General features: G+C 39.3%; 1 protein-coding gene across 1 annotated transcript in view; it reads right to left on the bottom strand.

Moving 5' to 3' along the window:
- The window catches only part of LOC107555548 (plexin-A4), a 235,272-nt gene extending 218,240 nt beyond the window's left edge, over window positions 1-17,032 (bottom strand). Inside the window, exon 1 of the mRNA XM_016238372.1 lies at window positions 16,543-17,032. The gene's annotated coding sequence lies outside the window, so the exon portion shown is untranslated. The remainder of the gene's footprint in view (window positions 1-16,542) is intronic.
- Window positions 17,033-20,271: the final 3,239 nt, after the last annotated feature.

Here is a 20,271-nt window from a genome sequence, read left to right on the forward strand (position 1 = left end):
AAGCCCACTCCGATTCATATTTAAATATGAATTCTGTGTGTCTCTGTGTTAATGAATGGCGCAGACGCGCGGTTTTGTGTAGTAATCGTACTGAAACGCTCGTGACGCTTGCGGTGATGTTAGCGTCTGCCTCTCACTAATGAGGACATAAATACACGAACAACATCTCCAGAACTGCTCGGAGAGTCACCTCATCAGCATTTGACCGTTTCATTTCAGTAAAACTATCATGTCATACACACAGAAATGTAATGGTATTCACGGCAACCCATCAAAATAAAAGTTCAGTTTAACTTGAGGGCATTGGCAGAAATATATTACTATTGTTGAGTAGAATGTACGTAACAGACCGCTACTACTACTACTAAAATTATTAAAACCTTAAGGAATAAGCAGTCAATATTTCTTCAATGTTTTAATTGTAATATTAAATATTTAATTTTATAAAACTATTTTCCAAAAAATGTAATTTGTTTAATTTTCATTACTTAAAATATAGATTAAATGAATGTGTTATGCCTTAAAACAAAATGTAAATACACAACACAGAATTTCTGAGCAAAAGAAATCATAAGGCTATTGTAAGAATAAATTAAACTTGTTTTATGCTTTCAAATTAGACATGCTAAAACAGAATTTGGTTACAATAAAAGATAAGGTTGGACAAATAAAACATTTCATAGGGCCCTAAACGTAATATTTGTTAAACAATTTAACATCAATTTATTAAAAGTTTAAGTTTCATGAATTTAATCCGCTGATGAAGTGACTCTCAGAGCAGTTCTGGAGATGTTCATGTATTTATGTCGTCATTTAGTGAGATTAAGGGTTAATATCACCGGAAGCGTCACGAGCGGTTCAGTACGATTACTACACAAAACCGTGTGTCTGCGCCATTCATTAACACAGAGACACGCAGAATTCATATTTAAATAGTCTTTTGGGGCTTAATATTTACAAATACTAGTGGGAGTGTGCTCACCTGTGTGTGCGTGTGCACATGCGATACAAAGAGCAAAGGAGAATTGTAAACACGCGGCCATGTAGAGACAGAAATGACATGCCGTCGTTGTGTAAACAAGATAAATAACATAAGGCTATTTAGTTTGTTTAATAAAAACAACAAGGTATAGACTTGTTCTATAGGAAAGGTAACTTTAAATGACTTCTGTTGTGATCTGGCGCTATAGAGAAAATAATTAAATAAAATTAACTTGACCTTCAAGGGGGGCGGTGGGTGCCGTTGGGGGGGCGGGTCGCCCCCCTAAAATAATGGCAGGGGAAACACTGGTTGAATGTTAAGTATCCATGCCAATCCATGGTGGTAAAATAGAAACAAAAAATGCATCTAGTGCTGGGCTTTAGGATCAGCTAATCTGCAAGGTCATCCAAAAACAGGGGTTTATAATTCTAGCATCTTCCCATAGGTTGCTTTAGGAGATTGCCAGTTGGATTGGATACAGCATTCCCAGTATCTTGAACAGGAAACATGAGCTGACCTCCAGACCGGAGATACTCCAACAGTCCAGCATGTTGCCAACAGAAAACCAGTTATTCTATTGGAAAGCTTGCTTGCAACACACCCACATATACATGGACTGGAGACCACATGCTGAGTAGCCACATCAAAGAGTGCTAATGAATTCATGTTTAATACCACACACAAGCAGCATCTCTGGGAATGTGAGGAAATGGCACATTTAGGGTTTAAGCTGTGTGTGTGTGTGTTCACTTGATAAATAATGGGATATTCATGCTTTCATTCCAATTCTTTGTCTTTCTAGGATACAACTGCGACAGTGAAGTCTCACTTGACGCAGTTTCTTTTGTGCTTGTGGAACTCCGCTGTGCGTGATACAGAGAGCGCGACCATAACGTAGAGACTGAAATGACATGCCGTCGTGTAAATAAGATAAATAACATAAGGCTATTTAGTTTGCTTAATGAAAGAACAAGGTATAGACATGTTCTATAAGAAAGGTAACTTTAAATGACTTTTGTTGTGATCTGGCGCTATAGAGAAAATAATTAAATAAAATTAACTTGACCTTCAAGGGGGGCGGTGGGTGCCGTTGGGGGGGCGGGTCGCCCCCCTAAAATAATGGCAGGGGAAACACTGGTTGAATGTTAAGTATCCATCTGAACAATCCCGAATTTATCCTCCCTGATTTAAGAGCATTCTCTCAAAACAGTGCAATTCAACTTTGATTACGGCATGTCACAAAATCTCATACTCTGACACCCGCACAGGCAAAAATCACGCTTGCACACAGATGCTTACACACATCCTCCTGGTCAACTTTCATTAGCACAGCTAATGTGGGTGTCTAAAAGGAAAGGGCGACAGAAGGATGCTAGGAAGAAAGGGAGTTATGTTTACACACCGAGCACATACAGAAGGGTTTTTAATTATCTACAGCCCTCCCGGAGGGCGAAGGAGCTCCGCCCACCAAAATCTGATGGGACTTCAGGATGCTCAAAAGTGAGCAACAAAAAGGTCACTCAACCAAAAAAAAACAAAAAAAAAAAAAAAAAAAAAAAAAAAAAAAAAAAAAAGAGTAATTCACGTACTCTGTCAATAAAAATAGGCTAAAATATGGAATTTAAGGGCCAACGCATTTATAAAATCAGATTTTCAATACATTTATGGACAAAAATAATTTACAATATATAGATGGATATCTTATTTTGTGAATGGCGCTGGATTACTTCCAGTATTATCGCATGATATTAAAGCTGCTTTTACTACTAATCACAGAACCGGCTTTACTGATGAGATGCGCATGATAAATCGCATTCGATTATTTGCACAGCCCTAATTTGAATTATTGTATTATTGTATTTATCATGAACTACTGTGGTGTTTGATGTCTGCATGCATCAAACCTGCTCCGTTATTTACAGAATTCATCAAAACTACAGCTCTCCCTGAATCGTGGCATTTCTAAGCAATGGATTGAGACCAAGCGCTGGTCAGACAAATCCAGTGGATCTGAGAGACATGTTGACATCTGCCTGCCCTAGCTATCTCTCCCATTTCCTTCTTTCTATTTCCTCCCTCGCTCTGATCAGAGGGACCGTAATCCTCCACAGCAGCTCTCGGTTCAAACAGACTCTGTCAAACACGTTCCATACATCTTCCTCTCCCTCGCTCACACATACACAAATCACTTTCCTTCACTTTTGCACAAATACATTTTTCCCCTCTCACACCTTTATCAAACAAGTCAGGATCTTACTCCAAGATGAAAACGTGTTTGTCAGGGGTGCTTTCTGCCTTGACCGGGTACATGTCTCCTGCAGACCATAAAGAGATACTGCGGCCGGCTGTTCCAGCTAACACACACACACACACACACACGGAAATGATAAACGATCAGATAAAAGATAAATGGTCAATCATGCATAGAAGCACATCAACATAACTTCTTTCCCACACAGTCCACCTGCTCGTTATCTGTGCTGATGCCCAGTGTCATGCACGTTGAATGCATTGAATGTTATCTCTTCAGATAAAGATGTTTCGATACGGTTTAGAGGCCTATTGAAGAGCTACTGATCCTTATTGTCATTATCCTGTTATTAGGTTAGACTCAGAGCTGCTTCCTGTAGCCGTTTGCCATGCCCAGCCATATAAACAAAGGTCTTATTTGTCACTCGTTATTATGACTAGATGAGGTCTTGTATTCAATTAACTGATGTCTCAGGAAGACCACAAAGAAGTGTGCAATGTTAAAGGGACAGTTCATCCAATTCTGTCATCATACACCAACTCTAATGTAGTTTCAAACCTACATGGCTTTCTTCTGTAGAACACAATATTTTTTTTAAATATCATCTTTTGTGTACCACAGAAGAGAGTGAATAAATGAACTTTTTGGGAGAATTATCCATTATCCAACAAGGACTGAAACCATTATGTCTCATTTCGGAGGCTTTAAATCCTCCTTTTCTTCATTTAGACATTCATCCAGATTACAAAAGACGAGCAAGCAGCCCAACAGAAGACACAGATTATCAAGTACACACAACGGTGTAAAAATACACTGATGTGAAAACAAAATAAGTCTGTCTGACATCAGAGTTAAACACTTAATTCCTTAAGGAGAGTAGGCGACAACAAACAAAATGGATAAGAAATTAACACTTTTACACAACATTACTAACCTTGAATTAAAATGAACAAGTCAGTAGTCAAATACTGGCTAATTACGTAACCTCACTGATATACTGGTCTATCGCCACTCTTGGAAAAGTAAACAAGAGGTTTTCCAGGTTTCAATGGCTGCTTAACCAACCAAATCCTAACCAAGTGTATCTTTCAAACTCCCAAATGCTCCTAAAAAGCCTTTAGACGAGAGAAACGGAGCTTGTAGACAAATCAGGTCTTTCCTCTTTCACCTAAATGTCTACTATTCATGAGTCTCAACACATTCCTTCATTCTCTCTTCACTTCCACATAAGATGCAGGCAGCTAAAATCATATCCTTGGTCAGTCACACCACGTTAGACCTGCACACTGAAACTTTTATGTGCTCTCCTCTGGCTTTTCCAGGTTCTTTCTCTCTGCTCACTCTGTGAATTTTTATTTATTTTTTTCACACTACTTGATTAGTTTTCAATGGCATTCATGAGAGGTCACCTCTCCGTGGTTAAGAGGAAGTCTTATTTATGATCCCAACACTTGCTGTGAGACAAACGCACAGTTCAGCACCTTAAATCAAAATGTTAGCCACTTCCACAGCAAATATATTCAGCACACTAGTGCTTCGGAGCAGTGCTGCTGAATCTGCAGCTTTACAGCAAAAATATGTAGTTTAGCGGAGATGTAAGTTTATGAACTGCATGTGATAAGAGGCCAATGTGAAATATTGGTCCAAAAAAAATAAATAAATAAATAAAAACAATAAAAAACCACACACACACACACACACACACACACACACTAGCCTAAATGCACTGTAAGTCGCTTTGGATAAAAGCGTCTGCTAAATGCATGAATTTAAAATTAAATATATTAAATTAATATTAGCATTGTAGCGAATTTAGCTCACAACAGGAAATATGAATAATTAACCATAACTAGTTATGATTAATTATGAATATTTTAGATCCGCTGTAGATATTTAGCTGACCACTCAGGGTCAACTGTCTTGTCAATTCTAAGAACGTTAATTTCCTGGTTAAGGGAAATAACTTTCTTATTGTACAATTCTATAAGCTTGTAACGTAAATCTGCATGATTATTGACTCCGGTTAGGAGCAAACAATGAACACGTCATCTGGAACTTTGATTGAAAATACTAAAGGTTCTCAGGGCACTAATATATTGCCTACGTACCAACAAATAATATACATTCTTGTTTAGATCATCAGAAGGCGAATTCATAGATACTAAAGCTATATGTAAGGTTATATGAATGAGTGGTTTATCGTAAGCATGAATAAAAATAGTCTATAATACAACAGATTAATACAAAACAGCAATAATACACACAATGGCCTGAAGAATATGTGTGTTCATTCAAAGAAAGGTTTTCCTATGAATTAATTAGTAGAAAAGTCCATTTCTACTGTGCATTTGTACCCCTTGTTTCTGGAGAATGCAGCTGAGAGTCGGCTCGCATTCCACAAGGTTGTAAATGTATCGGGTTACCATGAAACCAGGGTCTTGTTCGGCGTCCTGGGGTGTTACAAAGTATTTGTGAAATCTAGCTAACAAAATATATATTGTGTGTTGGAGTGGTCCAGACGCTACAGCATAAACGTAAAAAATATATATATATATTCCCTGCAACTAATGCACAACATACACAAGAATTGACAGTGCTGACATATAACTGCCTACACACACACACACACATACATAGAAACATGCTTTCATAGCGTACACACGTGAGCAGCAGCAGTGATGTGTGTGGTTGGGGGGGGGGTCGATGGGAGGTGTGGATTTGATTTCTCACCCAGACTGAAGGCTTTTCCCTTCAGCTTTCCTCAAAGCAATCCTGGGGTGTTTCAGAGGCACTGATGCAGGTAATAAATCAGAGATCATAAAAGTTCATTTCCCATACAGCAGAGTCTCTAATATAGTGCTGATGTGTGCTGGGCCAGCCGGAGGTGGCGTCTGACGGTCATCACTGCACACCACATATCATCAACTAAAAGGAAAGATGGCTAGAGGTTTAAGCTGACTTGAGCTTAGTTTTGTCTTCAATAATGAATGTGACTAGATGGCAACAGCTGGCCCTAGATCAGTAACTGAACAGCTTCCTCGCGGTTTCCTTTCTATGGAACCAACGGTTTTAGCCCAAAGGCAAATTGCACAGTCAAAGTGAGCTAAATAATGTTGTATGGAGGGCAAGCACGTATAAAAAAATAAAAATAAATAAATAAATAAAAGTCAGATATGGTCTGAAAAAACAGCCAACACAGTCCAGATTAGGAAAGATGTGGGAGACATTCACATTCATTTTGTAAACAATTATCCAAAGCAGGGTATGTATGACTGGTGTTGTTAGAGACATGTTCTACAAGACGAACTGGATATGACCCATCTAGCACTGGTTTACATACAGTATTAATACTCAATCTCATCCAATAGTGTAGGATGAACTGGACCTGCAAGATTAAATTCTTAGTCATGAATGCCTGAATCACAAGCTTAGAACTGATTATAATAAACTGTTTTTAATTTGTGTGTGTGCGGGGGGACGGAATAATCTTGGGATTGGGGCCCTGATAAACACGGCTGGATTCAACACTGGTAATCCAACTCATACCCTCCCATTCCCCACACACACAGCTCAGTGTTCCTTAAGTGGAATTTTGGAGGCTTTCCTCCAGTTATTCTCAATTCAAAAGAGTCTCAGAACTCCCAATTTAAACTACAAAAATCGGTTTGAGACATGTAAATCTTGGACACCTGGACACACCTTCCCTCAAAGCAAGTACATAAAATGTGGGAAAGACTCCATTTGGAGCATTGCATCAAGAACAATTATATTTGAATCCACACCAACAGACAATGTTCTGTTTATTAATGTGCACTGCAGTTTTGTCATCTGTGGGTTCAAGGATTTTATCATTCATTATTCTTAAAGTAATTCCAACGATATCATTACCCTCTCTCTTTATCATTACAGATGTGGTGTGGACTTCACTGCTCTCACAGAATTAGAATGATTAATTTTACAGTTAAAATTATCATTAAAGTTATCATCCTCGGGGTAAACGACCCTTAAGACTGGACATAAGCCCTGGCCATAAACCATTTTCCCTCTTGTTGGCAGTGAGCTGATGAGTGGACATACTTTAGGAACATGACCGCTGAATTCGAACACACTTATATACAGCAATAAGACCCTGTCAGTAGCTTTTCCTTTAAATCTAGCATTCTGAAAGCAGATGTGTGCAGATTCAAAGCCTAAAATAAATCACTGTCCTACTGAAGTCAATTGAACACACTGGAACAGCTTGGAAACACATTGTAATAGCCAGCGAGGCTGCAAAGCAGTTTTAAAGAATCTGTCAGCTCCGCCTCAGTTCTAAGAGAAAACCCATTTTCTTACAGGCTCACACAAGTGATAAATCACAGCCTCAACATTAACTGGGAGACCAAAGGGAAGAACAGACAGAGGGAGAGAGAATAGAGTAGGAAACAGTTTTCCAAAAGGTCACAAGAAAAGCAACTAAAATTAAGCCTCCAGCAAAAAAAATAAAAACATTGCATCTATATATATATATATATATTAGGCTACTTCTTGGAGTGACGTGAGAGACGAATCAAATAACATTAGCAACACAACAGTCGACAAAGTCAGCCAGCATAATCATAAGGCAGCAGAGAGTTTAAGAACAAGGGAACCATTTTTGCATGCATGGAATTTTATTGGATTTCTCCACCCCATGCAAAACAAATTGATTTACCTTGTATTTCAAGACTGCTTATATTAGCGCTATTGTGATCATTACAGCTCGTTTTTGAGGAATCATGCTGCAAGTCAAGTCAATATCTGCTTGTCAAGTCTTACGAAGTTATTCTAATAACACATTATTCAGACAACCATAGCTATTAAATTACTGATAAGAATGAGTTCAAGAAATGACTCATTTAGAGGCATTTGGGAGGACTAGTATTTAAAGTGTATGAGTCATCAATAAACAGTGTGCGCACTCTCTCTCCCACACTCAAATGCATAATTCCTTTACTTCCCACTCCAAGGCTCAACGGTCCAGTCGCATCCATAAAGGCAAAAGCAACACAACGCCACAAAACCATCACCGTGTCTGCACTATTGTTTCCTGGTCAAACTGACGTTCAATACCACCATTCAAGTGCCAATGACAAAGACGTTTGCAAGAGCAGACACACAGACCAACGAGCATATAGCGTGAGTGAAGAGGTCACATTGGTAATGGCCTAGAGGCAAACCGTCATGGTGTCGTATGTAGAGATAATGAAGAACGAGAGGCACACAGAAGCTTCTTTGATGAGGGCTAACCGTGATATGCTCACTTCCATCCATATGCGTGCGAGTAGACAGATGAGCTATTGTCCACCGCTGGTAGATTACACACCACTCGAGGGTCACAAGTGGCTACAAAAACATATGCAAATGAGCCTCATCAACATGCATTTTATACAAATCAAAATGTAAATGCAGTCCGTTGTTGCCTGCGGAATCACTAGCTGAACTTTCTGCCTCAACTTTCTCATTGAATGAGTGGCGGGTGCCACTGCGTCCAGCTTTCTGCGCCTGGCCTGATGCCAGCGCTCTTCTCCTCATCTGCGTGCAGGAGTCGGGACCGGAAGATAGCACTCCATTCTGTTTTCTATTTACCTTCCTCCCTCGCTCTGTTTGTCTGAGCCCTTGGCGTAAACACGCAAGGCTGTTTTCGAGTCCTTTCAGCAGGGGCTCCTGTGGTTTGGGATGAAGGAAATGTAATCCATTCCTCTTTTCTTTCCCTCTCCGCAGTTGGTCAGGCTGTTTAGTTTGATTTTCTACATGCTTAACCGCGTCACATTTCTTGTGCGAGTGAATCCGAGGGGTCTTGGTGAGCATGCATGACCGCTCCCCAGAAGCTAAATCACAGTGACACTGGAAAAAAGTGGAAATAACGTGTTTACCACATTTACCTTCCTTTTTATTCTAAGAGGATGTTCCATCCCATGGAACTGCTGTGACAGGAATTGCTCACAAGATTCTAATAATCACCTTCATTCATGTTAGCTGCGCCAAATAAGACAACTTGTGAAGCGCATCCAATGAGGGCTTGAAAACGCTTATCTTGGAGGCGCTGGAAGAATGTGGGATGCCAAGGGCACAAAACGCTGTTGGGAAGGATAATGCGTCAGCTGTAATTTCTTGTCTGCATCTCTGAAATGTTTGGAAATACAATTCATAATCCTTAAAAACCATGTTGACTCCTTTAAAGGAGGAATAAGGCTTACTCAACTCAGCATTCGGTGTCCGATTCCATTCCATGAACCATGTTGATTTATGACAAGTTTGATCATTCCCCCTTGCATTTTATCAATGCTCATGATGACAGACTCACTGGCGCCCTCTAGCCCACACTGCAGTTGTGATTTGTATGTGTAAGTCTGCATGTGGGGAGGTACATTAAGAGGGATAATGGAGCTAAAAAGTCATGTTTCCATGGGAACACTTATAGATGTGTGAGTGGGTGGCAGAGGGACTGAAGCTCACTGATACAACAGAGATGCTTAATGCACAGAACACAGAGAATGAAATCCACATACACATTGACAGACTGAATACACGAATGCAACTGCAGACATACACACAGCCAAGCTTCAATGTATCTGTTATATAGTATAGACCAGGGATCCTCAAATCTGGCCCACAAGATCCACTTTCCTGCAGAGTTTAGCTCTAACCCTAATCAAACACACCTGAGCATGCTAATCAAGGTCTTCAGGATCATTAGAAAAATCACAGGTAGCTGAGTTTGATCAGGGTTGGAGCTAAACTCTGCAGCGCATTGGACCTCCAGGGCAAGATTTGAGGAACCCTGGTATAGACAGTCACAACATGGATGCATGCACTTGTGCCTGCACAAATCAAGACAGTGAAAAACATGTTAGTTTGTCTAGTCTGATGGTTACGGTCAAGGGGAATTAAACCCAACCTTAGCAACCCAGAATGCATAACGTCAAAAGCAGATACACCACGGTCTATCTCCCACACAAACACTATACAGACTGAAACCAAAGTCAACAGGAAGTTGACTCACTTCAAAACAGGAGTACATTTCACTGACCTAACAGCAAAGGACAAGTGCATTATTAGAGAATCCTAAAGTTTTCATGAGTGGATATTAATGGCAAAATAGAAATGTTACCGACTTCCTGAACACAACTGATAAATAAAAAAGCAAATAGAAAACCAGTATGACATTCTTGCGTCATCTTTTCTCTCTCTTTACAAGAACGAGAAATCTTGCTTAACTCGTACACCTTTTCTGGCACTGACGCCACTTTAAAACTGAGACTTAAGGTGGACGTTTCAAACAGCAAGTTCACCTACAAAAGGAACAAGATACGTATGCCTGTCTGCAGGTTTCAAATCATTTCATGCATCTGAAACAAAACTTATTTATTACCGGTCACGCATGGCTTAGCAGAGGCAAATATAAAAGCTGGCATAGAGGGATGCTTTCAATATAATCCTCCTGACCTAACCCATGGGAAGATCTGCACCAGAAATACTGTTCTGCTCCCTTTCCTCAGGTATATTACTGAAACTACACAGAGGTCACATCACCAAGTTCATTGTAACAATGTTTCAAATTTGGAACAACCTAAATCCCTGTTCACAATGACACTGTACTGACAGCTGCTAGTAGCATTCCTGCCGCTGGATGGCTTTTGAAAAACTGATCATAAATTAGACAGATCACCAGTTTGAAAAGGCACCAATATTCTTGTTGCTAAAAACAAATTACAAAGAAAAAAAATTGCAGCAGTGCATGTTTTATCATGAACAAAATGAACAATCATCAGTGCATAAAATCATTCAGAATGCAGACAACATCTGACAATGTTTTCAAGCAACTCATTGAAACTCAATGACTTGCGGTTGCTTTTCTGCCCCAAAAATGCCAGCAGTGTGAACAGGGTTTAAGGTTCAGTGCACAAATGGTGTTAGTTCATGGATTTGAACATCTAACCTTTTGATTTACTGCCCACGTGTTTAGCCACTAAGCTAAGATCAAAAAGCTTGCGTGTATAAAGTCTAACATTGAACTTTAAACACTTAAGTAATACCACAAAAACGTCAAATTCAAAGCTCTCTTGCTACATTTCCATCACTGGATAATCGGCACCACACAAATTAAGTACTAGTGAAATTTACACATGCAACCTACAGAAACACTGTAAACATAAAAGTTGTTTAAAAATAAATTTTTTTTTAAAAAAAGCAGATATACAGTATGCAAAGACAGATAGTCTGTGGTTTTGTAATGGGAGTCACGTGTGCAACAGTGGTGACAGGAAGAGGAGTTTCTCACTGGAGAAAATCACTCTCCTCATTATCTACACAGACACATGCGCTCACATACTCACCAGCACGCACACGCGGTGGGACATGGGGGACGCACAGCAGGAGTCTATTCTGAAGATGTCACAAGCAGACACAACCGTCACTCGCAATTCACACATTTACCTACAGACAATCCCATCCAGTCGCACACGACATGAGCATGTGCGCATATGCATGGACAGAGATCTACAATGAGAAACTCTCTACATTCCGAACACAAATATTTACTGTGCAAATAAACTTTGTGCTCTGCCAAGGCACGAAACACTTTCCAGATACAAGGTTAATTTACTTCTCAAAGAAACACTGCATGTTAAATACACAGGACAAAAATCAAGGACACGTGTTTGTTGCTAAGCTAACATAAATAGTGGAATGATAAGTCATAAAAACTGTTGTAGTAACCCAGTCACAGCAGAAGGGTTAGGTACATGGTTCATTTGTTCAACTGCACACACCCAAACACATTTTCAACAGGCCGGTAGAGGGAAAAAGTCAAGCAGTCTCATTAAGATTTTTCTTCCTCTTAGATTCCTGTTGGCTATTGTATCTTACCAAGCTGTTCAAATAGCACACATCTTTAGTCAAAGCTCATGCAGTTTAAGATAATTTTCCTAAAGTCAACTCATCAAGCTGCTAATTAATTGGGTTATAGGTAAAGATATACACATTCTCACAGTATACAGACCAGCAAATCTATAAACTCCATAGAAGAGCTAACCAATGTCAAGTCATTGTTCCAGAGAAGCTTTACGGAAAATCAAGATGACGACGTTTATAATATCTTCATGCCTTATAGGTGCATTCAGGTGATTATAGTTGGGTGATAATATACACTTTACATTTGTGACCGTGGACTAGGGTTGTGCCGATAGATGATAGTATCGTGTATCGACGATAGCAGATGTCTTTGTTGATAGTCAAGACGATATTAGGCTCATTCTCCTATTAATAATAAATAATTTTTGTTATTATTGTAATTCGGCTATCATCATCAAATTGCCCCACTTTTTCCATTCAGCACTGTATTACACACACACACACACGGTAGCCGGTGAAGTCTCCAACCACAAACACATATCGTCTGCTGATATAAAAGGTATTTCGTTGCACTTTAACAATAATCTGAACGGCCTATATGCCACAGTTATGTTAGAACGCAGCTCATTTTTGTTTCTGTGGCGGTGCATCGGGCACGCGGTCCGGAGCGCTGTATGACCGATTTATCCGTTAAAATTTACTCCAAATATATGAACTTACCCGTTTTAAATACTTTAATGTGTTCGTTTATGTCCAAAATTTAGTATTGTGTAATAAATCTACTTTTGATTTTCACCGTTAACTGATTTTGCAGACCAGGGGTGCGTTTCCCAAAAGCAACTGTTGTTGCAAGTTCTGTTGTTACCAATAGATTTCAGTGGCACTAACTACCATAGTTAGCAAACGATGCTTTTGGGAAACGCACCTCAAACTGATATTTGTGCGTCGATGCAGCAAACTTGTCACAGGACACGCGGTCCTAATAGCGATGTATGACTGTTGTATCCAAATATATATGAACTAGCTGTTTTAAATATTTTTGTATTTAACATGTTAGTTTATCAGTATGTCTGAAAGTATATTATTTAGATTCGTGGTGCTTCCATAGACTCCCTCACTCTCTCTCTCGCACGCGCGATATGACGATTTGAAAAATGACCATATCACCCAACACTACCCTGGACCACAAAACCAGTCACAAGTCGTACAGGAATATTTGTAGCAACAGCCAGATACATTGTATGGGTCAAAATGATCGATTTTTCAAAAAAATCATTGGGATATTAAAGTAAAGATCATGTTCCATGAAGATATTTTGTAAATTTTCTACCGTAAATATATATCAATATAAATATATCAAAACCTAATTTTTGATTAGTAATATGCATTGCTAAGAACTTCATTTGGACAACTTTAAAGGCAATTAAACTGAGTTTTTTGCAACCTCAGATTGCAGACTTTCAAATAGTTGTATCTCGGACAATATTGTCCTAACAAATCATACATCAATGGAAAGCTTATTTATCCACCTTTCAGATTATGTATAAATCTCAATTTCAAAAAATGACTCTTATGACTGGTTTTGTGGTCCAGGGACACATTGTGTGTCAATACAAGCAATAAAGCTGTTGAGAAATGCTATATAATCACCATTTGCGAGTATACTGTATGAATACAGATAAAGTTAAACATACTTTCGTATATCAAATTTTATGTAAAGAGCTTAGCAATAGTAGTTTTATTTTGCAACAAAAGTCAAGTAGTTGAGATTTGCTCTACAGTATATATGGCTGTGCTTGAGTGTAATACTGTAATGATAAAGTTGGATATAATTATTAATTAGAAGATGCCATTATACTCACCATAACTGCGCCAATTAGAGACCATAACGGAGCAATAGCTAAACTCAAATGCTGATGCGGTTGTCTTGGAGAGCAAAAGCAAAACTTAAACCTGATTGGCTGGTACAGTCAATCAGCAACCTATAAGAACAGAGGGGGCGGCTCTTCTTTGGAAGAGTGGACAGAGAGAGTCATTCACCAGTTCCCAAACCAGTCATTCAGCCTCATGTCAACTGCTCGGAGTTCATACTGAAGAGTGAACACGATCTTACAGTCCAGTGGACTCTCATCCCAAAAGCTATATTTCAAATATTTTATTAAATCTAACTCATATCATTAATAATGTCATGTTTACATTCAATGCATTCCATTCCATCTATTCTAAGCTTCTCTCTAACTATGGCCAAGAAAAGAATGATTTTGAAAAATGTCAGCATTATATTCATCCTTGCAGATAGCACCGCGTTTAAGGTCTCTGAAAGCTCTCTGGGGGCAGAGAGACAAGCAGACTGTCACGCGTTCAATGCGGAGACGCCACTGGAACGCACTGAAATGATTAAATTTCATGTTTTATCACAGTCTGATGGTACTTGCTGTTTCTCCTTGAAACTCAGGGGCACTCTGACTGCAAAAGCACGCACGGAGTGCTTAACACATTCTTCCACACCCGCACTTTTAACAAACCGATGCAAAAATAAATAAAAAGCCGAATTGTTGCATGCAAATGCACACACACACTGGCATTCGCCTATAGCTTTACTCCATTAAAAAGCAAGCCATAATTGGCCACATGCAGACACAACGTACACTCACCGTACAAAAGCCTTGTTTCTTATCACCCTCTAAAGAGAACAAATTTCACTCAGTTCAGAAAAGCTTAAATACTTCATTAACACAATCTTGCACATTCATTCATAATCAGAAACCTCCAGATACAGTCAGCGGCTGTGAACATTGTGAAGTCGCACTATGAATAGAATCCTTACAGAAATACCACTCACCACAAGCGTGTGAACTCCTCTGATTACTTTAGATTCCAGTACAAACCCCACAGACTCACACTCTCAGCCGACAAAAGATGAGTATAACAAAACAGTTCATGTTTAAGTCAACGAAAATATGCCAATTGCAGGGTTGGCAAACAGCAGTGATGCGTTATGGAAGATGATGCTCATTTCCACACAGCTGTGAGGGCAGAGGACTGGTGACGTGTCCACCAGACAAACTGAACATCAGAAACATGCGTTAGATGTGTTCTCAGCTGATCTATGCTGCATTGAGGCAGCCATAAGGGTTTGCAGATGCGTTGCTTTGAGACACAAAACAATGGCTCAAATGGAAATGGTCAGCGGCTCCCTTGGAGAACAGGAGTCATGACACTACTGCAGCTGCCCCTGATTTCACATGTAAATTATGGAAAACTCTTGACCCACCCATAATTGCAACTGTGTGTGTGTAAATAGACTAGTATAAACAATGGAGACAGATAGATAAATAGATAGGATGACGCGTACCATCATGAGCGCTTAAAACGGACCTCTATATTTTGATGACCATGATTAAATGAATAAATTACGCACGATAACAGACAACCACCGTTTCAAACTCGCAGTGTCTGGACATAACAGGGTAATAGCCAGTAATGTTGAGGGTAAAATCTCACGTATGACAGCCGCTCATTCTCCACCCTGCGCCGTCAGGTAAAGCGCGCACGCTGAGAAGAAGCGCTCACGCACGCGGCTCAGAGAGCGAGTTGCGCTCTCTAGTTAACGCTCTGTGCCGCGTACTTGTAAAGGGGTCCTTTGCTTGAGACTTTTAACAGTCCCGTGTGCGCTGTTTGTAGCGTTTCATCTCTGGCCTGCCGTAAGAGTGTTTCCAAAACAGCGCTTTTGAGGAGAAACATGTGCGTAAAATGAATATCATGCGAACTGCGCCAGCTCCACTTTGTATTAGAAGTCACGTCTTAAGCCTTGTATGATGAGACAAACGGAACAACATAGCCTAATCTAAACGCGTTAAGTCTTATAAACATAGCTCAGCCAACACTGAAAATTGTGTCATTTAAGCCTACTCAACCTCATGTTGTTCTTAACATGTAGGACTTTCTTCCGTGGAACACAAGATGTTAAGGCACAATATCAGTGACTGACAGTCACTTTAATCACCATGCAATGAAAGTGAACTGGCTGTATGCCCAACATCTGCTAACCAGAAAGTAAAAAGGTTTGGAACAACATGAGGTTAAGCAAACGATGACAGAATTATCATTTTTGGGTGAACCATCCCTTTAAGAGTCGTATGCGCTTATCATAAAGCACTACACATTCTAAATTAGCAGTTTAAAACAGTCTCCATATGCTGTTCTCGGGTTTTAAATGTAAAAGCTCCAGGGAGTAAAATACCACAGAATCCTGTAACGCGCGGGTGCGGATGCTGCATTGCCCTCCTCACAGCACGCCCTTATACTACATAGCAGGTAATGCGCCTCGCTTACCTGCTCAAATAACCTTTCCCATGCATTATTCCGTTAAATAACAAGTTCAAAATGTAAAACGCCAATCCCGTTATACGGTTGTCCCGTGTCAAGCGCTTACCTGTTCTCGCTGCGGATTTCACCTCACCGCCGCAGTCGCGCTCACACTGCGGATGATGAGCACCTTCACAGGAATCCCAACTCACTTACTCCACAAATACAGCCACAAATAAAACACTCGATTAGGTGGCTTTCGCGTATCACCGACACTTAATTCTATCGAAAAGATCCTTCCCCAGGAAGAAACGACAGACGAGCTGCAGAATCCCATCAGCGACTAAGCTGAAGCGCTGGTGACCGTTAAAACTGCCGCTCGCGCTATAGTTTCCATCATGACGCGCAGATTGACAGAATTTAAAGCGCGCTAAAACGGCAACCGGAATCCCGCGTGCAGCAGTTGATCAAGCGAGCGAACGCGCGCTGCGGTCAGAGCGGCTGTTTTGGAGTTTGCTGGTTCGCAGCTGACTCCCAAGTACCAGAGGAGAGGCGTGAGTCAGTGGCTTTCTGCTGAGACGCAGCGACTGTCTTGTTTTAACAAAACCTCCTGACTCGCCCGCAGTGACATCCTGAGTCTGGCCGCTGATTGGGCTAATTGTAAAATCTCATTGGCTGCAATCAGCGACCGCGGCTGGCATGAATGAGGCATATGCTGCACCCCAATGTCTTTTAATGTGTCTATAATGCATGCATTACACAGTGGCACGGATTTGGGGGGCACACGGATGAATGTAATACTGCGGACAGAATGGTTTACGGATTTGAATATCTAATCGACAAGATGATTTGGAGATTAGGGTGTAAACATGTAATACAAACATCATGTCAGGAGATTAGTTTTACACTAATTTATTTACGCTCATTATTTTATTCATCAGAGATTAATCAAAATAAATAGATTCGTAAATAAATCAATCCAAGTGAGGATGTTAATGTAATTAACAAAAAGAACGTACAAATGCTATTTAATAGGATATTAACTCTCTGAGTTCAAATAAAAATATTAAACATATTTCATAAAAAAGCATTGCAGACTTGATATTAATATAGTCCAGCAGGTTTCTATGATTTTTGACCATGTCCATTACTTTCATAACCAATAATCTGGCAAACTTTTCCACCTTGCTGTGTATATGAAAAATACTGGTTGGCACCATGGTATGCTTGATTCACTGCTATATTCCTGAACGCAAAACTCTCAAAACACTGCATCACAGCTCCACCTGCAGGCCCATACAGAACTGCATCCATATTCCATCTGCTCCCCTGCCACAGACAGACCCTCATGCAATGGACCACAGTCCTGGCCCTGAAGGACTCCACTATACATTTTGAATGTCTCTCTTATTTGACAGTCATTTTGGGACACAAAGCATGAAATAATGAGTTAATGAGCTGTAAGTGTGTTTGATATGGAAGAAATGCAAAATGGCATTATCCATTTTTACCTAAAGACAACAACATTCCTTAATGTCTTGTGTTCATTCCTTAATACAGCATTCGGCTCAGATCTAGATCTCAGATCAGAATCTGATACTCGTTTGTTTGTACAATGCTGAAATGTAAACCAGACTTGTGTCCTTCTTTAATGCAAACTCTTCACCCCAGGTGTTTTTTTGAACATTTAAATAGTTTTTTCAAATAGTTTGGCTTAATTGGCTTGTTTAACAAAACCGATTTACCAGCACCCCATGAGTCATTTCCTAAATTCAGTGCGCATTTGGGAAGGACGAACTAATAAACTGTTTTAAAAGCACCAGTGGAGGTGTTTTGGGCTGATGTTAAGGATTTAGTGTTTAAATGTTTAACATATAATTACTTGGGGATAGTGAAGATGCTCTGGTCATCCAGTGGGTCGATTCTTTCCAACGATCCAATTTAAATAAATGAATAGTTGAAGAAAATAGTACATCTTAATGAGTTAGCATGGCCTTGTGCATGTTGTGCACTGTGAAAAATAGCAAATAGATTTTAGGACATTTAAATACAAGCAAACTGAGGAATCAATCTTAAACGACCAATAATCAATACACATGTCTTTGGTATAATGATGATAAATGCTCAAGATGTGCTGACCTAAATGGATACAGTTCTAAAGTCCCTATATTATAAAAAAAAAAAAAGTTTATTAAATAGAGAACAAAACACTAATAATACATTAACTGCAAATTATATATATATATATATATATATATATATATATGCAACATATCTTCTCTATGAACATTTCATATTCAACTGTGAATAAAGAAGATTAGGATAGGACGATTGCAAAGTCAAAGTTATCTGTTATAAAACTAAGGGATTATACTATTGAACGAATTGTCATCTGTGAAGAACATTGACCTTTTTATAAATCAATGCAGAGACTATGCATAACACCAAAGTTCCTTTGTACAAATGGACACCATTGATTGAGACTGCAGCAGGGTCAACTTTGTAATCGGTTACACAGTGGCTGGGACCTGTCCGATAAAATTAATTTAAAGACAAAATAAACACACAAACAATTTGTCAGTTTAAACAAACGGTCCACAGTGCAGTGGAATTAAAACAGATCTAGGCCCCGATACTGACCATTTTTCTGTCAGTCTGATCAATAGACACTGTGTAGACAGGATGCGGACCAGAGGAAAGGCCATTGATAACAGCACAACAGTGTCAAACTATAAACACAAGCAAATAGAGTGACAGCATTGTTTCTTTTTCTAAGAGTTTATTCCCCAAACCATCACGTATACTGTATGTTTTACTATTCACATCATTTGCCATGCATAAATGTCCTGTAATGCAATATTTTGCCTTCACATGACAGATATGCATGATATAGTCTTCTGTCAAGCAATCAGTGTTTCCAGTGATTTTGTGTCAGTTATTCTAGATAAGAATCTAGTTAAGATATATTATTCCCCTCCATGACAGAGAAATACAATCTAGTGTCACTCAAATGATCAGTGTGTGTGCAGTGAAGTAGATTTAAAGTTCATAAATTTTTCTCCTCTGACACCTGCAGATAGATTCCTCAGACAGGTCGAGTCTGCTGAGGAATGATCAATACCATTGATTGGAGTGTTTGGTGCCTAAAAGAACAGGATGAAGGAAGCGAAGCATGAGGGCAACTCATGTTGAATATTTTGGGTCCTCAAGTTTGTGTCAGCAATTATGCTAAAGAAATGGGGCTCAGTAATATCAAGTAGCTTACGCAATATGGGCAGTTAATTTGTTCAATTTTGCTCCACTAACGAAAATAGTTAAAGTCTCAGCAAAATTATGAATCAGTGTTTTGAACAAAGTGAATAATTCAATGAGTCACTCAAGTACAGACACCTGTATAATTCCCAAACTACTCTAAACTAAACTATTCAATGACTCACTCAAAGATTTTCATTTGTATCAGTTCTAAATGAATCAGTGTTTTGAATAATTTGGTTGAATGAATGATTCAGTGACTCGCTCATAAAGAAGGTAATTTGTTTCAGTCCTGAATGAAGGTTCAAAGTTTTGAACAAATTGATTGAGAGAGTGGTTACACGTACCAGCTACATAATATCCATTCATTGTTCATCTTTTTTCTGCATTATTGGGCACCATGCTAGATTTATGCCATTAAGTCATGCATACAAAATGTGTCCACACACACTATGGTCAATTTCAAAGTCATTTTACACCATAGGCAATATTATTTATGGACTGCCAATGAAAGGACAGGATTTATAGCGTCTGCCTTCATAAATGTGTCCACCCTCTTACTGGCTGCTTTCTGTGTTTGTTTCAAGACTGATTTCTGTCTGAT

This window comes from Sinocyclocheilus grahami, unplaced genomic scaffold (assembly GCF_001515645.1).
Source record: "Sinocyclocheilus grahami isolate Dianchi unplaced genomic scaffold, SAMN03320097.WGS_v1.1 scaffold537.1, whole genome shotgun sequence".
Lineage (NCBI taxonomy): Eukaryota > Metazoa > Chordata > Actinopteri > Cypriniformes > Cyprinidae > Sinocyclocheilus > Sinocyclocheilus grahami.